At 39.3% G+C, this 19441-nt stretch overlaps 1 protein-coding gene across 2 annotated transcripts in view; it reads right to left on the reverse strand.

Annotated features, from left to right (window-relative positions):
- RAP1A (RAP1A, member of RAS oncogene family) overlaps positions 1–19256 on the reverse strand; it is an 82303-nt gene extending 63047 nt beyond the window's left edge. Inside the window, exon 1 of one of the 2 annotated variants that reach the window (XM_070367504.1) lies at positions 19129–19256. The gene's annotated coding sequence lies outside the window, so the exon portion shown is untranslated. Of the gene's footprint in view, positions 1–18714; positions 18734–19128 lie in introns of those variants that run through there. The other variant, XM_070367505.1, reaches the window with a different exon arrangement.
- Positions 19257–19441: the final 185 nt, after the last annotated feature.

The raw sequence follows: 19441 nt of genomic DNA on the forward strand, positions 1-19441 counted from the left end.
TACAAATGAATGTAACTAAGGCACAATTGCACTCATCTCACACGCTAGTAAAGTAATGCTCAAAATTCTCCAAGCCAGGCTTCAGCAATATGTGAACCGTGAACTTCCTGATGTTCAAGCTGGTTTTAGAAAAGGAAGAGGAACCAGAGATCAAATTGCCAACATCCGCTGGATCATGGAAAAAGCAAGAGAGTTCCAGAAAAACATCTATTTCTGCTTTATTGACTATGCTAAAGCCTTTGACTGTGTGGATCACAATAAACTGTGGAAAATTCTGAAAGAGATGGGAATACCAGACCACCTGATCTGCCTCTTGAGAAATCTGTATGCAGGTCAGGAAGCAACAGTTAGAACTGGACATGGAACAACAGACTGGTTCCAAATAGGAAAAGGAGTTCGTCAAGGCTGTATACTGTCACCCTGCTTATTTAACTTATATGCAGAGTACATCATGAGAAACGCTGGACTGGGAGAAACACAAGCTGGAATCAAGATTGCCGGGAGAAATATCAATAACCTCAGATATGCAGATGACACCACCCTTATGGCAGAAAGTGGAGAGGAACTCAAAAGCCTCTTGATGAAAGTGAAAGAGGAGAGTGAAAAAGTTGGCTTAAAGCTCAACATTCAGAAAACGAAGATCATGGCATCCGGTCCCACCACTTCATGAGAAATAGATGGGGAAACAGTGGAAACAGTGTCAGACTTTGTTTTTCTGGGCTCCAAAATCACTACAGATGGTGACTGCAGCCATGAAATTAAAAAGACGCTTACTCCTTGGAAGGAAAGTTATGACCAACCTAGATAGCATATTCAAAAGCAGAGACATTACTTTGCCTACAAAGGTTCGTCTAGTCAAGGCTATGGTTTTTCCTGTGGTCATGTATGGATGTGAGAGTTGGACTGTGAAGAAGGCTGAGTGCCGAAGAATTGATGCTTTTCAACTGTGGTGTTGGAGAAGACTCTTGACAGTCCCTTGAACTGCAAGGAGATCCAACCAGTCCATTCTGAAGGAGATCAGCCCTGGGATTTCTTTGGAAGGAATGATGCTAAAGCTGAAACTCCAATACTTTGGCCACCTCATGCAAAGAGTTGACTCATTGGAAAAGACTCTGATGCTGGGAGGGACTGGGGGCAGGAGGAGAAGGGGATGACAGAGGATGAGATGGCTGGATGGCATCACTGACTCGATGGACGTAAGTCTGAGTGAACTCCGGGAATTGGTGATGGACAGGGAGGCCTGGCGTGCTGCGATTCACGGGGTCGCAAAGAGTCGGACACAACTGAGCGACTGATCTGATCTGATCTGAAGGCAAACCTGAGTGAGAAGAATCAAAAGTTTTCCCAAGTTATCATACAATAGTACAATACTTTTCCCTCTTTTCTCACTTACTACACCAAGAAAATGAACTTAAATTTGCCTTAAAGTACAGACTTTATCATTATGCATAATTCCATATCAGGAATACATTTGTTTAATTCATTTGTAAAGCCTTTAACTCATTTTATCCCCAAAGAACCTTCATTTTTAAAAGCTTTATTAAATTCAATTTCATATTCTATAATGAACATCTTAGAACCCAATTATAAAATATATGAACAGTGTATAAAATTCAGGAAATAAAATTTAAAATTAAAAAGAAAAATAAAAATCACCTGTAATTCCAACTTCATGATAACTTTGGTCCTTTTGATGTTTCCTTTTCACCTACATTCTACATATGAATAGGAACTTGTAAAAATAAGAACTGAAATCGTACTACATAAACACTGTTAATCAACTTTTTCTCTCTAACAAAAGTGCCTTTTTTTAAATGGTGTGGACAAATGCTATATGACTGTGTGTGTGTGCATGTACATGGGCGTTCAGTATATCTGACTCTACCAGCCCGTGGACTGTAGCCTGCCAGGCTCCTCCGTCTATGGAATTTTCCAGGCAAGAATACTGGAATGGGTTGCCATTTCCTACTCCAGGGGATCTTCCTGACTGAGGGACTGAACCCACGTCTCCTGCATCTCCTGCACTGGCAGCAGATTCTTTACCACATCACCTGGGAAGCACATTATATGACTGACTTTCTATAAAACACTGGCTTATAGGATTGAAAAAGAAGTTTCTTATATCGTGAAAATTAACCACAAGGTGGAGGGGGGACAGTTGGTCCTTCACATAGAGTCATTTCTCTTTTTCAAGTACTTGAATGCTTTAAAAAAACAATCATTTAAAAATTTTTACTCATTAAATAGGCATTTTCTACATTACTAAAAAACCTCACTTGTCCGTCTTCAGCACACCAACACACAGAAAGCATTAATACATACATATATTATGTATTCCATACATAGTTATGGAAACGTTATGGTTGCCAAAGATCAAAAATGTGACAGTCCATGTAGACACAAGCTCAACCCAGTACAGTTGAACCTAAACAGAGCCAGCCTGGAACACCACAAAGCAATGATTCTTTATATCCAATGCTTAAGGCCTACTGCTTACATATAACTCAAGCAGATGGCACTAGTGGTGACACCATCCCAAGCTTGTTCTACTGATGCCAGCAGTACAATTCTAAAGCATAACAGGAATAACAGAATGACTCCATCACCTAAAACCTTCCTAACGATGGTTTCAACTGCAGATTTTGGTTGGTACTTAAACTATAAGGCTGTCACTTTTTCCATGTAAAAACCATATTTAAATAGCAGTAAGAAGTTACTATTTAAAATTCAAAATGTTTCACATAGTTCGTCCCATGTGTGAAACTCGATATTCAAAAGGCACAGGAACTTTTCTTTTAAAGAGTATATCTTGGAAGGACTGATGTTGAAGATGAAACTCCAATACTTTGGCCACCTCATGCGAAGAGCTGACTCATTGGAAAAGACCCTGATGCTGGGAGGGACTGGGGGCAGGAGGAGAAGGGGACGACAGAGGATGAGACGGCTGGATGGCATCACCGACTCGATGGACACGAGTCTGGGTGAACTCCAGGAGTTGGTGATGGACAGGGAGGCTTGGCGTGCTGTGATTCATGGGGTCGCAAAGAGTCAGACACAACTGAGCGACTGAACTGAACTGAACTATTTCTCCAGTTACGAGTTACTTAAATTCCAGATCTGTCATATGGATATAAAAGAAACATCATCGAAATAACCTAGTATCTGAAGATCTAAACAAATAAAAGTGGGTCTGAGACATAAGATTCACCCTCCAGCTCACTTGTCCATGGTTTTTCTTAAATTAATCTAATATTCCTAAGTAATGTATGAAAGTTTCACTTACACCAACTTTTAGATATACACATCAACAGGCAAATTGTTGCTTGTACTTTATATGCAAAACAATTTTCTGAAGCATGAAAATTTCATGCCAAGGGGTTACGCATGTCATTACTAAACTGATTATATGATTAAAATAAAGAGCAGCAGAATATAACAGTAGAGCAGTTGAAAACTCATACAGAAATCTAGCCCCTAAAAACCTACAAAAAGAGCACTTTGAGGATACCAAGAACCAAAATATCACATAAAGTTATCTTTTATAGACCCATATTATAACCTTAGTCTCAAACTACTAGAAACAAATTTAAAAATATGTCCCATCTTCACAAAAACAAGGCTCTTCACTCTGTCCAGGTTTATTGTACTTCAGACCCAAACCAACAAGACAGATCCCATCCTGCACGAAGTAGTGATACTGCCAAAATGGTGAGATTCGTCATATCCTCTCAGAAGGTCCCTCTAGGCCACCGTGTCTAACCTAAAGTGTTCTTTCTATTCTTCAATGTTAATTTATCTCCGAATAGCCCTCATTTCATCAATTTCCTTTCTTTTCTCTTTAGGTGAAAATAAATTTCTTTTCCACAGTCCAGCAAAACAACTTCCATGTGTTATCCATTCCCTTATAGAAAATCCTTATTAGATTTCTTTCCCTTTTGCAACCCTCCACTAAAATAGTTTCTTTTAATCTCTCGATTATCAGCAACTATTTTCATCTCTTAAGTATCCATTCCTATTAAGAATTCATTTAAATGTCCACTTTAGTTCAGTTCAGTCGCTCAGGTGTGTCTGACTCTTTGTGACCCTATGGACTGCAGCACGCCAGGCCTCCCTGTCCATCACCAACTCCCAAAGTTTACTCAAACTCATGTCCATTGAGTCGGTGATGCCATCCAACCATCTCATCCTCTGTCGTCCCCTTCTCCTCCTGCCTTCAATCCTTCCCAGCATCAGGGTCTTTACCAATGAATCAGTTCTTCACATCAGGTGGCTAAAGTATTGGAGCTTCAGCCTCAGCATCAGTCCTTCCAATGAATATTCAGGACTGATTTCCTTTAGGATGGACTGGTTGGATCTCCTTGCTGTCCAAGGGGCTCTCAAGAGTCTTTTCCAACACGACAGTTCAAAAGCATCAATTCTTTGGTGCTCAGCTTTCTTTCTAGTCCAACTCTCAAATCCATACATGACTACTGGAAAAACCATAGCTGTGACTAGATGGACCTTTGCTAAGGCAAAGTAATGTCTCTGCTTTTTAATATGCTGTCTAGATTTAATATGCTGTCTAGATAACTTTTCTTCCAAGGAGCAAGCATCTTTGAATTTCATGGTTACAGTCACCATCTGCAGTGATTTTGGAGCCCAAGAAAATAAAGTCTCTCACTGTTTTCATTTTTTCCCCATCTATTTGCCATGAAGTGATGGGACCAGACGCCATGATCTTAGTTTTCTGAATTTTGAGTTTTAAGCCAACTGTTTCACTCTCCTCTTTTACTTTCATTAAGAGGCTTTTTAGTTCTTCTTTGCTTTCTGCCATAAGGGCAGTGTCATCTGCATATCTGAGGTTATTGATTATTTCTCCCGGCAATCTTGATTCCAGCTTGTGCTTCACCCAGCCCAGTGTTTTTCATGATGTACTCTGCATATAAGTTAAATAAGCAGGGTGACAATATACAGCCTTGACATACTCCTTTCTCGATTTGGAACTCTGTGGTTCCATGTCCAGTTCTAACTGTTGTTTCCTGACCTGCATACAGATCTCTCAAGAGGCAGGTCAGGTGGTCTGGTATTCCCATCTCTTGAGAATTTTCCACAGTTTGTTGTGATCCACACAGTCAAAGGCTTTGGCGTAGTCAATAAAGCAGAAGTAGATGTCTTTCTGGAACTCTCTTGCTTTTTCAATGATCCAATGCATTTTGGCAATTTGATCTCTGGTTCCTCTGCTTTTTCTAAATCCAGTTTGAACATGTAGAAGTTCATGGTTCACGTACTGTTGAAGCCTGGCTTGGAGAATTTTGAACATTACTTTACTAGTGTGTGAGATCATTTAAATGTACTCTAAACTTAATTAATTAAGATATTAATTTATTTGAGAGGTTAGAAACTTTTGAAAGGTTAGATCTCATACTGCTGTTCTGCCTGAGTATTAATATCAGTTGGAGAAAAAAGTCCCATTATGTAATTTTTTTAACCCTACTAACCATTAAATGCCCCCAAATTACTGGATCATATTTCTGAACAAATCACACACGATGATATACTAGTGGTGGTGGTGGTTTAGTCACTCAGTCGTGTCCGACTCTTTAAGACCCCATGGACTGTAGCCCACCAGGCTCCTCTGTCCATGGGATTTTCCAGGCAAGAACACTGGAGTGGGTTGCCAGTTCCTTCTCCAATGATATACTAGCAGAAGACAGAAATACACACATACTTCCCCCACAATGAAACAGAGATTAGATGAACAACACATGTTGGCTGCATAAACAGTTTGATTACTGTTGTTCATTTCAAAAAACTAAGCTTTTAAACAGTTAAAATTTAAGTGATACAAACAGAACCAAAAGATGATGATATCCTGAATACAAATGGAAAGATCTAGAGCAAATTTCCTTTAAGCTGAAAACATCAGGGACTACTTGAGTAGTCAAAATCTTAGTGAAAATTACACTTTCTGGGTTTCTGGTCTTTATTTCTCTCCTTAGAATTTTTAATGTGTGATTTATTTTAAGCAATTTAAGCCTTATGGGGAAGTAAGAGTTTTGCAGAGGAAAAACATAGGTGAAGTCAATTATTTCTGAAGAGTTTTCTAGACTCATCTAAAAGAAAAAGAGAGTGCTGCACTGAAGATTAGAGGGAGAGAGGCAGTCTTCTGTCATTCGCCTACTCATTCATTCATGTTTGCATACAAGCAAAACACAAAGATTTACCGGCCTCTTATTTTGTGCTTCGTATTGCAGCAATTCTTTCTTCTGAAAGTTTGCTGTCAACATTATCCTCCACAATTAAGAGTTTGTGGGACTTCTGTGGTGGCACAGTGGATAAGAATCAACCTTCAAGCACATGGGACATGGGTGTGATCTCTGGTTTGGGAAGATTCCACGTGCTGCGGAGAAAGTAAGCCCATGCACAGCTACTGAGCCCGCACTCTAGAGCCCACCGGCCATAAATACTGAGCCTGCATGCCACAACTCTGAATCCTGAACACCTAGAGCCCATGCTCTGCAAGAAGAGAAGCTACCCCAATGAGAAGCCTGTGCACCCCAAAGAAGAGTAGCTCCCAATTGCCGCAATTAGAGAAAGCCAGCATGCAACAATGAAGACCCAGTGCAGCCAAAAACAAATAAATAAAATTTTTAAAAAGAGTTTGTGAATTTTCATATATATAATTACTTTGGGTTTCATCATCTTCAAAAAATGAACAATACTTATTTCACAGATTTGATATGCAGAAGAAATGGGATGTAAGGGCTTTACCTTCCAAAAAAAAAAAAGTTCCCTTTTCCTTATAAGTCTCTCTAGAGATTGGGACATTTATCAGTAGTTCTCAACCTAACTATGAAAAATCGTTTATTCTCCACAGATTCCAGGTCTTCAAAGACTTTTGTCTATCAAATGCACTGATATTTTATTAACCAGATATATAATGGCTAATAAGAACCCTCAAACTGTCAAAGACATAAAAACTAATGAAACTCAATGCTGGGTTCCTGAGGCATAAGCACAATGTTTCATTTCATTAACAGCCTGCAAATCACCGCACTGTATGGTAAGGATAGTGTGGCGATTAGTCCCAAAGATTTGAGTTAATATAATTACTGGCCAAAGATACATAGTATTTCACCTGTATAAGTCTACTGAGAGCAAATACTAGGCTTTTTGCAGCATTAAAAATCTTTGGAAGGAATGATGCTAAAGCTGAAACTCCAGTACTCTGGCCACCTCATGCGAAGAGCTGACTCATTGGAAAAGACTCTGATGCTGGGAGGGATTGGGGGCAGGAGGAGAAGGGAACGACAGAGGATGAGATGGCTGGATGGCATCACTGACTCGATGGACGTGAGTCTGGGTGAACTCCGGGAGTTGGTGATGGACAGGGAGGCCTGGCGTGCTGCGATTCATGGGGTCGCAAAGAGTCGGACACGACTGAGCAACTGAACTGAACTGAACTGAACTGATTCTTATTTCTGCAGACCCCTGGGGGAAACACAATTTATGTATAAGTTAGTGATTTTCTGCATCTGGAAAAATACTGGTTACCCTGCAAATTTGTTTCAGCCAGATTCATTAGTAACCCCATCTTCAAAATCAAAAGTTGTACATATTTATCTATAAAGGTAGGTAGTGCTATCCTGTGAACTTCCTTTGTTTTTATAAAAACAAAATCCAAACCCTTCACCAGAGATTTATGTGATCTGTCCCTTGCCAACTTCATCTAGCAGTCTCCCCTCAGCTTACCACTCGTCAGTCATGACTAGCTGCTTCCTACTTTAGGGCTTTTACACCAACTGGCCCTCTTGTCTGGTTAACTTTTCTTGCTGATCATCACATGTCTGGCTTTTTGTGACTGAGGTATCAGAATAAATATCATCAGGGAATTTTTTCCTCAGCACTCAATCTAAACCCTTACATCAGTATCATTTCTTCTTGTTATGGCTTCTTCATAGCATCTGTGACCTCTTAAATTATCTGTTCACTTATTTATTTATTTACTGTTTCTCTCCAAAACCACCAAACCCCACTGGTATAAAGAATTCCACATGACCAGTCTACTCATTGCCCTATCTCCAGTTCCTAAAATAGTACCAGGTAACCAATAATCACTCAATAAATATTTGTTGGCTAACCAGCCAAACTGTTTAAGATTATTCTGGGGAAGGTCTATGATTTCTTTGTTAAGAACTTATTTAGCATTTAAAACTGCTCATTCAAAAGGAATAAGAAATAATGTTCTTTTGATTAAAAAAAGAGTAAGAAATGTACACAATATTCAACCAGTGGGCTTTATTTTCTTTTATGACAATCCTTTGGGATAGAAAAATATGCAAATCTATTCATGTTTCACACACCTCATAGGTCACCTCATGCAAAAACTCAGTAAATTTTCTTTTTTTAATTTTAGCTTTATTGCAGTCTGACGTTTAAAACTGACTTTTCTTATAATAATATACCATGAGCTGCTAGCCACTCAATCTAATAACATTTTTCCTGCCAAGAAGCAAGAATGCTTCTAAGAATGTAAGAAGTACAGACTGGGAAGCCATAGCTGACATCACAGTGACAGTGTCAGCACGGCCCAAATCAGGGAAGATCCTGTTCTCAGCTATGACAGAAGAGAAGGAAGGAAGGAAAAGAGGGATCAGTCTGAGGAAAATCACTGTAGTTCTGATTTTGGTTGACAAACATAAATATCTTCAAATCAATTCAAAACAGAGTCAACTGGAATCTTATAGCTTGAGACATTAAATCCCTGCTTTGACCATCTGAGGTCTCTAGTAAAAGAAATAATCACACAGTTCACCAGACCTGGGCTTATATGAGAAAAGCAAGTGTTTGTGGAAAACAAACAAACAAACAAACATATAATCCCCAATACTATATGCTACATTTGCTTATTAATTTAAAAATAGTTTCAAGGATACTTGTAAAGTGGAGAGATGTGAATAAAAATAATAATGAGTTTATTTCTGAGTTTAGAAAATATTTGGAAACTAAAAGAAACATTAAGAAAAGGTATAAAACTCAATGGTTTAAAAATGCAAACATCCTGAATGTAACACAAACCTGTATTTACTTTTTTAAAATTGGAGGTTGTTTCTTTTCCCAACTGGTAACATAAAAGGAGACAGTAAGCAGATAATTCACAGCTCATGTGAGTTTACCTCTCAGTCAAAAAGAAATATTAATATCAATCTTTAGGCTAACTTGCTTACACAGTATTCAACCAAGTGGAAAGCACAGCTAGCATAGAGCTAGAAGCAGGTACCAGAATGGCTAAGAATGGCATTTGCTCTTTTTTTGTAATTAAAAAGTACTGAAAGTGTTATTTTTTCTAAAGATCATGTACTTAATTTCCTATTTTTTGCTGTTCCATATTTCACTGTCTTCAACATTATAAGCCGCTTAATAAGAAGCTATACTTCACTTTTCATCACTTCTGCTCACAAAACTGATGTTTCTAAAGTCCAGTTACATTCATGAAAGCTGGAAAACCACATATAGGAGAATTTTACCTTACAGTTAAGTATTTTAAGATAGAAAGAAAGTGAAGTTGCTCAATTGTGTCATACTCTTTGCAACCCCACAGACTATGTAACCTGCCAGGCTCCTCTGTCCATGGAATTCTCCAGGCAATAATAATACTGGAGTGGGTTGCCATTTCCTTCATCTTCCCAACCCAGGGATCAAACCCAGATCTCCCACACTGCAGGCAGACTTTCTATCATCTGAGCCACCATGGAAGCCCTATTTTAAGATAATATCGCCAGCTGCTGCTGCTGCTGCTGCTAAGTCGTGTCAGTCGTGTCCGACTCTGTGCGACCCCATAGATGGCAGCCCACCAGGCTCCCCCGTCCATGGGATTTTCCAGGCAAGAGTACTGGAGTGGGGTGCCATCGTCTTCTCCAGAAATATGTCTAAAAGTGAGGATTCTCTGTTAGCTAAGAACTCAAAATGCTAGATAAGTAAATTTCTGTAGGAGACTATATATTTATCAAAGAAATAGCATAAACATATGCTTTTTACTGATTAAAAAACAGGAATCTTTTACCGATCAATTTTTTAAAAAAACTCAGCAACGAACACAGCGTACAACCAGGGTCCTATTTTCTCTCAGAGGTTACACACCTAACTCTATATAGCCTATTCATTAGACTCAGACTCTTTTGAATTTCATCTCCAAACTGGATATATCTGAAGATCTAGAGATCTTCACAATGGTTGATTCCCAGCAACACCCCCCCAAACCTTTCCTCTTGTTTTCTGTTAAACTCTCAGATCTTGGCTTACCTCTCATGTTTATTTTAGTAAAAGGAGATTAAATGCTCCTGTGTGTTTAAACCAGTCTCCCTGTCTTCAGTCTCTTTCTTCCTCAATTCATTCTGTACTCTGCATCTAGATTCATTTTCAAAAGATGAATGCTCTGATAGGATCTCATTCCTCATATCAAAACTTCCTGTGCTCCCACATAAAGCCTATACTTCTCAACCTAGCACTCGATGACTTCCATAGTCCCGATCAATCTTGATGCCCTTACTGCCATTATTTTCTAATTATACACGCCTAGGCTTCTGTCAAATCAATCTTCTGTCCTCCAACTTGTCCTGAACTTTCTATCTTGGCTCATGTCATTCCTACCACACAAAGAATGTTCACCACTCCCTCTCAGCTGCCACTGCTTAAGGCCCCTTTGCATCTCTGCATTTATTTATGTAAATAAGGACACATACAAAAGATATGTTCTGCCCCGCCCAGCAAAACTGGCCCCAAATTTTCAAAGCCAACAACTGCCAGCTTTTATTAAATGCCTACTATGTGCTCAGCAGTCTTAAACAGTATTTCCAATCCTCTCAACAATCCTATAAAGTAGGTATTATTATTCTCCTTTTACAGATGAGAAACCCAAAGCTCAAAAACATCAAACTATATATATTTAGTAGTTATCCTCAAACTGTATACTCAGTAAGTTGCCTCAAATCATACACTGAGTAAGTGGCAAAGCAAGGATTTCAACACAGGCTGCTTAACTCTACAGCTATTGCTCTAAACACTAAGTTGTGTAGTTTGAGGGTTTTTTTTTAAGTCTGAATCATGTGACTATCCCTCTTCTCTATCTGAAATAATTTAGTTTTACATATTTCTACTTACTACACACTATAAAATAAGCCTTATCATGTCTGTTATTTTAGTAAAGGGAGAAGATTAAATACTATTTCTTTTGAAGAGAAGAAGAATACTGAAACTGTAATGTCAAGGAACATCTTTTTTGTCACAAAGATTACTTTTACTAAAATATTTTCAAAGAAATTCATTCTAAGAAACTTTTTCAAAGATGACTACAAATTAATAATCATACCCTTTGATGTTTTTACAGATTATTAATAATATGAGGATTTTGTGATCACCACCCAAGACCTGTAACTGGTATCTTTCAAATTGGCAAAGACTGTAAAAACTGACCTACTCAATGCCATTTAAGGTGCAGAGAGACACACGTTCATACACAGGGTAACCACCCTTTGATCCAGTTATTCCACTTCTGGGAATCTACCGTAAAGGAAAATTAGAAAAAAAAAAAAAAAAAAAAAAGATGCAATCAAGGATAAATGTACAAAAATGTCTGTCCCAGTGTTATTTAAAATAGTAGTATTATAAAGATCAACCTAAGAGTCCCACACTAGGAGAACAATAACCTGTTCAGAGATAAAAGCAGGGGTAAAACCACATTTACAGAAGTATAATTTCAGAGTTTTTTTTTTTTTTTTTTAAAAAAGAAGTAAGAAAGGAGAACTAAAAAAACGTAAATCGAAATGTTTGTAGAAATTATCTCTGGGCGATAGGTTTATGGGTAATCTTCAATTTCTTCTTTACATTTACGCTCTTTTCAAAATTTGCCACCACAATGAACATGAATTAGCTTAAACAAGAAAAAAGGTTTAAGCAGTTATAACCCTGAAATATCGGAGAAGGCAATGGCACCCCACTCCAGTACTCTTGCCTGGAGAATCCCATGGACGGAGGAGCCTGGTAGGCTGAAGTCCATGGGGTTGCTGAGGGTCGGACACAACTGAGCAACTTCACTTTCACTTTTCACTTTTATGCACTGGGGAAGGAAATGGCAACCCACTCCAGTGTTCTTGCCTGGAGAATCCCAGGGACGGGGGAGCCTGGTGGGCTGCCGTCTATGGGGTCACACAGAGTTGGACACAACTGAAGTGACTTAGCAGCAGCAACCTCTGAAATATGGCCCTGAAACAAACAAGGGCATATTGCATGGAGTAGAAACTACACTTCCTACTGCAAAGAAAGCATCAAACTTGTTTTCCTTCCAGCTTTTATTAGGCTTACTTGTACTTTTAGACTGTATAAAGAATGTCATCCAAAACTCAGTAGTACTCATGAAATCACACAAGGCTATCTAAAAGTCAGCCAATACTCCAGCAGAAAGCACCACAGTTAAATGAACTTTTATTGTATGCCTATTGAGGATAATAAATGTCCAATTAATCCTAACTCAAAACATGCAAAATGGAAAAACCAGAAAAACTATTCTCATTTCACAAATTGACTAAATATACTGCTGTTGCCTTATAAGCACATCACAGTTAGGTCTGGGAGGAACTTGAAAATAAAGCTGGCAAACTACCAACAACATCACTAAAAATGCACACTGATGCATTTGACTACTATCTTTTATTTTAGTGGATAGCTCACTTCAGTGGCACAGGATGATTTTAATCATTGTAGAAAAAATATTAAGCTGTCCTTCCAAAAAAAAAAAAAAACCTCCAAAACGTCTCACATTAAACATTAGAATTAAAACTGTTAGCTGAACCAGGAAAAAACTTACCTACAATGTAGCGTATATGCAGAAAAGCAATTTGGAAAAAAAAAGACCAACTGAAGTAAAATAGGTAGTTGAACAAGCAATTCTTATTTTACTATATACTTTAACCAATGGGAGTCTGGTTTGCTCGAATACTAAAAAGCTGTTAGAAAATAAGACCACAGAAATAGTTGTTAGCAACTGAAAGAGAATTAAAATATCACAAAGATTTTACTTAGAAAATGAGTATTGTTCTATTTTTACTCAATCATGAAAACACAACATTTATTTATAAAACATATGTCAGGTTCTGGCAAACAAAATAAATTACTAGACTATAATAAATTCCTTAGAGTAGAAATTACATCCCCACGTCTCAGTTTCCATCAAACAGCCTAATACTGGGTCACTCACACATCTGTTCAATGGCTGAATCTGAAATCTATTAATGAAATTATGCAATATTTCCACAACTACACAATGAAATTTAAAAGGTAGTTTAAAAGACATCAATGATTTGGGATAGACACTGAAAACTACATAAAACCCAAAGATTAGTGTTAAATGTCAGCTGCTAAAATAATTAAGTTATGGTTGCTTGCTTAATATTCTATACAATACTTGTCTAGAACAGAATGACTATGAATTTAAAAATATCACGAAAAATAGTGAATGAATTTACTCTCTGGATCACACATTTGACAGATCTGAAATGTTCAGTCTGCAATAAGAATTCCTACTATTACTTAGAATCTTATATAAGTGGCATCTGGGCTTTGTCCAAAGAAACAGTTGTACCCAGTTTTTTGTGTCTCTTCAACTTTATACTTTTGTCACTGATAACTAAGCTACAGTTCTGAGTGAGTATAACATAGCACTGCAAACAACCATGCATGTTACAGGCATACATATGTACTTGTGGATTCAAAGTCATCTCAAGCTTTAATTAATCCAACAGTGTCTTTTATCAGTTATGTGTAGTTTCAGTTCAGTCACTCAGTTGTGTCTGACTCTTTGCGACCCCATGAATCACAGCACGCCAGGCCTCCCTGTCCATCACCATCTCCCAGAGTTCACTCAGACTGTGTGAGTGAACACACACAGTGTCCATCGAGTCAGTGATGCCATCCAGCCATCTCATCCTCTGTCGTCCCCTTCTCCTCCTGCCCCCAATCCCTCCCAGCATCAGAGTCTTTTCCAATGAGTCAACTCTTCACATGAGGTGGCCAAAGTACTGGAGTTTCAGCTTTAGCATCATTCCTTCCAAAGAACACCCAGGGCTGATCTCCTTTAGAATGGACTTAGTGTAGTTTAGTACATTCCTATCCTTATGAGATATAGCCTAATTTAAATATATTCTGAAACCAAACAAAGAATTATGCATTTAATCCTAAATTTGGTTAATTTTACCATTCCACACTTTGAACCACTCTCTTATCAATGTGAACTAAATAAATAGGGTGGAGATAGGAAACTATCTCTATCCCTGGAAAAACTGGATATGCAAAGAAATCTTCTTTTCCAGATTTATCTAATCTAAATTTATACAGCCTAAATAAGTCATTAGAACTTTAAAAAAAAGCTATTAGTCTAATAATTGAAAATAATTTCATAGAACATATTTAATCCTCCATGTGTATATCATGTACTTCTGAAAAATTATAATAAAAGGATGGTTTTTAGACCACTTAACAAAAGTACACTATCTCAACTCCACCTTAACCATCATACACAATTTCCTTTGCACCTTTTACCTCTAAAAGGCCTATTTTCAAGTGGAAATGAGAGCAGGGCACAGTTCTCTGCTGAACTGCTTAATGGATCAGAACACTGTGATAAACTAAATTTATAGGTTCAATACTAATCTGGATCTTTTAACTCTGAAACAAACTACTCTCTTAATCAGTCATCTCAAAATTGAATGCAAACAGGATTGGAGAGAGCATGTGTGAACCTTCATTGCATACTCATAACCACTATTACAAAAATTCAACATGTAAAATGGCCAATACTTTCTCTGTATATGAAAGTGAAAAGCACAAAAAACTACCATTTGTAATCTCCAAATTTCAGACACAAACAAAAGGGAAAAAAATGGACCCTTCATCTGTCTCAGTAACATAAGAAAGCTTAAGTATCTTTATTTTAAACAGTAATCATTTCCATAAGATATGAATTTGGCATTAAGTCATATAGCAGTATATGACATCAGAACGAGCAGAAAATACTTGGCAATATGCCATAACTCTTTTTAAAATTGATGAGTTCAATTTGAAAGGAACATTAGGAGGAAGTAAGTTTATGTTCACAATTTTAAACTTACCACAACATTAAGATATAAATGCTTTATACAAGATATTTCTATTGACCTTCTAAAATGAGAATTTTAGAACTGGGAGCTTAGAGGTTATATGAGGTTCAATGGACATTTGCTGGGTCCCTAGCACGTGTGAGACACAGTGCTCGGTGCTTGCAGGTAAACTCCATTGGCTCAGCCCACTCGCTTTATAGATGCTGGAGTTTCTGCTCATGTCAAATCAAGCCTTTTAGACTTCTGAATTAGAAATGCTGAGCAATGCCATCACAATGGTATAATTCTATTAAAACAGACTGATACTATCCTTCCTCATAATCTAAATAAAATTTCAAAGAGGCAATGTTGACTTAACAGAAACAATAGTCTCTGTGTTTTGAATAACTTACAAAGAATTACAACAATTTAAAAATTCAACTGTGAGAGTCCTCAACTAAGTGCTAGTTGCATAATTTACTGCAAAGAACAAAACAGAGGCTATCAGAGATTTAAGATTCTAAAGACATACAAAACAGAAATTAACCTAATCGCTGATACCATTGAAAAGTCCTTTTATAAGAAAAAAAGAACTAATATGAAAAATTAGGTGCTTGACTGGGATATCTATTCTTTATAAAAGACCACCAACCATATACTAACAAAGTTCTTGAGTAATAGTAAACACTGACAAGATTTTAAGTTATTTAACTATGAGATCACAAATTATGACATAATATAAAACTTCCTGAGGGCAGAGACCCTGTCTAATTCAACTGTTATCCCCAACAATTAGCACCCTGTTATTAAAATGTTAGAGAGTTGAACGAACGTTATGAACTCATGTGAGCTACTGGAAAATTCAACCTAATGATCTAAAAGGTCTCTTTTTATAATTCAAATTGTTTAAGTATTAAATAATATTCACTCAAGTAACATTGCATGAAACTTCAGATCAACAACTGTGGCTGTCACTTTAGTACAAACTACTCTCTGAAGGAATTAATAGATACACCAAGAAGACAAGTATATTTATATACTTTGATTCAGTAGTCCTTCTGGAAATCAATTCCAAGGAAATATTAAAAAAGAAAGAAAATGTTGCATACACAAAAGTGTTCGTTTCATTGTTATTTTCAATAAGGGGAAAAGGAAACTATCTATATGCCCAAGAACAGGCAGACAGACTATTTTGCAACCATGCAAAAAGGTTTAAAATGAACATTAACCTCCTAATTGGTCTTTCTGCTTCCACTCCCTGCTGCCTTCCCCAAGTTGATTTTCACATAGCAGCCAGAACAGTTCCCATAGACTTAAGTCAGAACAGTTCTCTCTTCTACCCAAAACCCTCCAGTGGTTTCCCATTTCATTCAAAGTAAAATTCAAGACCACTGCCTACAGGCTTTACAGTGGCCGCAGCCACTTCTCTAATCTCAAGCTCTCTCATTTTCCCTCCTGCTTACTGGCCTTCTCCAAAAGGCCAAGTACACTGAGTGGTCTCTGCCTGTTATCTTCTTCCCCTAGAGAGCATAAATTCCTCACTTTCTTCAGGTCTCTACTCCAGCATCATGTCTTCCCTGGCTACCATTCCTTGCCACTCTCTGTACCCTCTAACCCCACTTTACTCTTCTGCATATTTCTTACCATCGGACTTATTCTGTATTTATATGGTTATGGCCCATCTCTCCTGATTAGTATATAAACTCCATGATAGCAAGGACTTTGTTTTATTCACATAATAGGCGTTTAAAAAGCACTTGTTAAACAGATACTGAATACTGATACAATAATTATTAACTACACCAAAAACCATGCATATAAACAAACTTGGGAGAGAATAGGAAAAATGATCTGTGAACCTTTTTTAGTGATCATATTGCTAACGAGTTTAAACAACAAAAAATGTAAGTCAGTCGTGATTATGATTTTAAGCTGTCAATAGTGACTATGACAATCTTATCTCCCTCAAAGCCATTTGTTTAGAATTATGAGAACTTTTCCCATAAAACTGTTAATAACAATGAGTCTTAAAATCTTGTTCCCAAAGACCCAAATAAGTCTGTGAGGGTAGACACTCATGCTTGAGGTCACACAGAAAGTGAACAAAGGCTTCTGAACACTTTTAATATAGAACTGAATAATACTCAGAGTTTACATTTAAGACAAGCACCCATGGTTGGCTTCAGACAGTCCCTAAAGATGTAAAATTCTGTACCTAAATGTCTATTACTTCTTTCCTGAGGAGAGAGTCTATATGTGCATTTCATTATATTCTCAAAGGTATCAGTGGCCCAGAAAAGGTTAATAATTACTATTTTGTATGTTGGAAGTGAAGTGAAATCTAATTTGAGCTACCTCTCAAAGGATAGAAAATATATAAAACCAAGACACATCTTTGCAATAACACATTTCATTCAAGAAATACCAAGTGCCTACCATGTGCCGGGCATGGTGTGATTTTGAGCACCTTACACTTAACCATATTTTGTAGCACATAATTCAAAATACATAGGAAACAAGATTCACTGAAACACCAGACTAAAAAGAAATCCAGCGAACACAAATATAATTTCAAACAGAAAGTGGTATAGGAAATCATAATACAGACAGAAAGGAGCTCAGGGCCTGATTTAGTGCTTATTATGTCAAAATATCCACAGATACCAGTTACATCAAAAGAAAAGAAAAACTACACACACGTGTGCCCACCCCCACACACTGTGACAGGAAACCAAAATAAAGTTTCCAAATCCTGTTTCCAGCAGCATCCCTTCTGAGACTGCCCTTCAGCATGCTTTTGAAGGTAGGAGCTTCACGTTAAAACTAAAGGCTGATACTTTACTCTTACTGTGATAAAAACAAAAAGAATCACTTCAAACCCAGCAGACAGAAAACTGTGGCCACCTGTACGGCTGTGACCCATTAACCTCCTGCCCTGTTATTCCCTTTCTTTTTATACCCCACTTCCTTCAAAGCAGTGACAGAATGGTCTTCCCTCCCAAAATGGAATGACTCCTGAACGCTAGTTCTTTTTCCAAGAGGTCCAAAGGTCCCCTAAACTCTGCTTCTTAGCCCTGTGAGTTGATGTCTTCCCCTCATCTTTTCCCCATAGCAGTAAATTACACAATTCAGCTGAGGACACCGTCCTTAACTTCCTGAATAAGGGGGCAAAAAGACACTCCTACCAGTCCAGCCTGAAGGAAAACAAGAATCACACGGTGACCTCTTCCCTAACAAAATTCAGGGAGGAAGCAGAGACCCAAGAAAGGCCACGCCGAAAAGACGAACACATGGCATGCTACGGAAGACGCGGGGGACAGAGGGCGGGAAAGGGGCTGAGAGGTGGAGTGGGGTGTAAAGATGTCAGCTCTGTGCGCTAGGGGAATGAAGAAATGCGAGATCCCGAACCCTGACAAGTGAACACAGAAAGGACACCGCTCCCGTCTACCCACACTTCTCCAGCAGTCCAGCGAGGTCAGAAAATTCACCCAACCCTCCAACTCCCTTCTTCGTGTGCCCCCCAAAGGGTGAAATGGGTTTGAAAGAAGAGCTGACACTAGTCAGGGTACAAGCAAGAAAAAAAATGAAGCGATGTCCAATCTAGTACCTCTCTCAGGCAGCAAGGGGCGAGGGCACAGTGTCCCGGGAGATGGAGAGGGAAATGGGCTTGTGCCATGACACCTCGGGGAGTTGGAGGGTGGGGGACACAATGTCCTCTTTCTCTCCCACACCCGGCCCGGGCCCCTCCCGTCCCTCTCCCGCAGGCCCAGCCACAGTCGACCGGCTCGGTCCGCGGGCGTGGTTGGCTCCGGCCCCGGTGGCGGCAGCCGGGCCTCCCCAAGTCCTGGCCCCTCCCGCCGGCCAGGCCCCCGGGCCGCCGCCCCGGACACCGAGGGAACACGGAGGAGGAAGGGGGAGCCAGGGGACTGACCGGCGACAGGAGCCGCCTCGGCCCGGACTCGTCCGACCCGCGCCCCTCGCTCCCTCTGGGGCCGGCTCCGGTTCCCCGCCCCTCACTCACCCCCCCGGTCCGGCACCTCCTCCACCTCCTCCTCCTCCTCCTCCCTCCTCTCGGCCGTGGCTCCTGCTCCGGCTCTACGCGGCGACGGCGGCGGTAGCGGCCTCGAGAGCAGCGGCGGCGGAGCCTCCAGAACGCGCACGCACGCAGCACGCAGGCCCCGCCCCCAAGTTCCGCCCCGCCCCTTCGAGTCGGCGTCTGCAAGGTTTCGGCCCCGCCTTCCCCACGGCTTTCCGGAGTCCGCTTAAAGGGGCCGCGCAGGAAGGAGGTGGAAGAGCTAAGAACGCCGCGGGGGAGGAGTGGGGAGCTTCGGCTT

The sequence above is a fragment of the Bos mutus genome, chromosome 3, assembly GCF_027580195.1.
Source record: "Bos mutus isolate GX-2022 chromosome 3, NWIPB_WYAK_1.1, whole genome shotgun sequence".
NCBI classification, from domain to species: Eukaryota; Metazoa; Chordata; class Mammalia; order Artiodactyla; family Bovidae; genus Bos; species Bos mutus.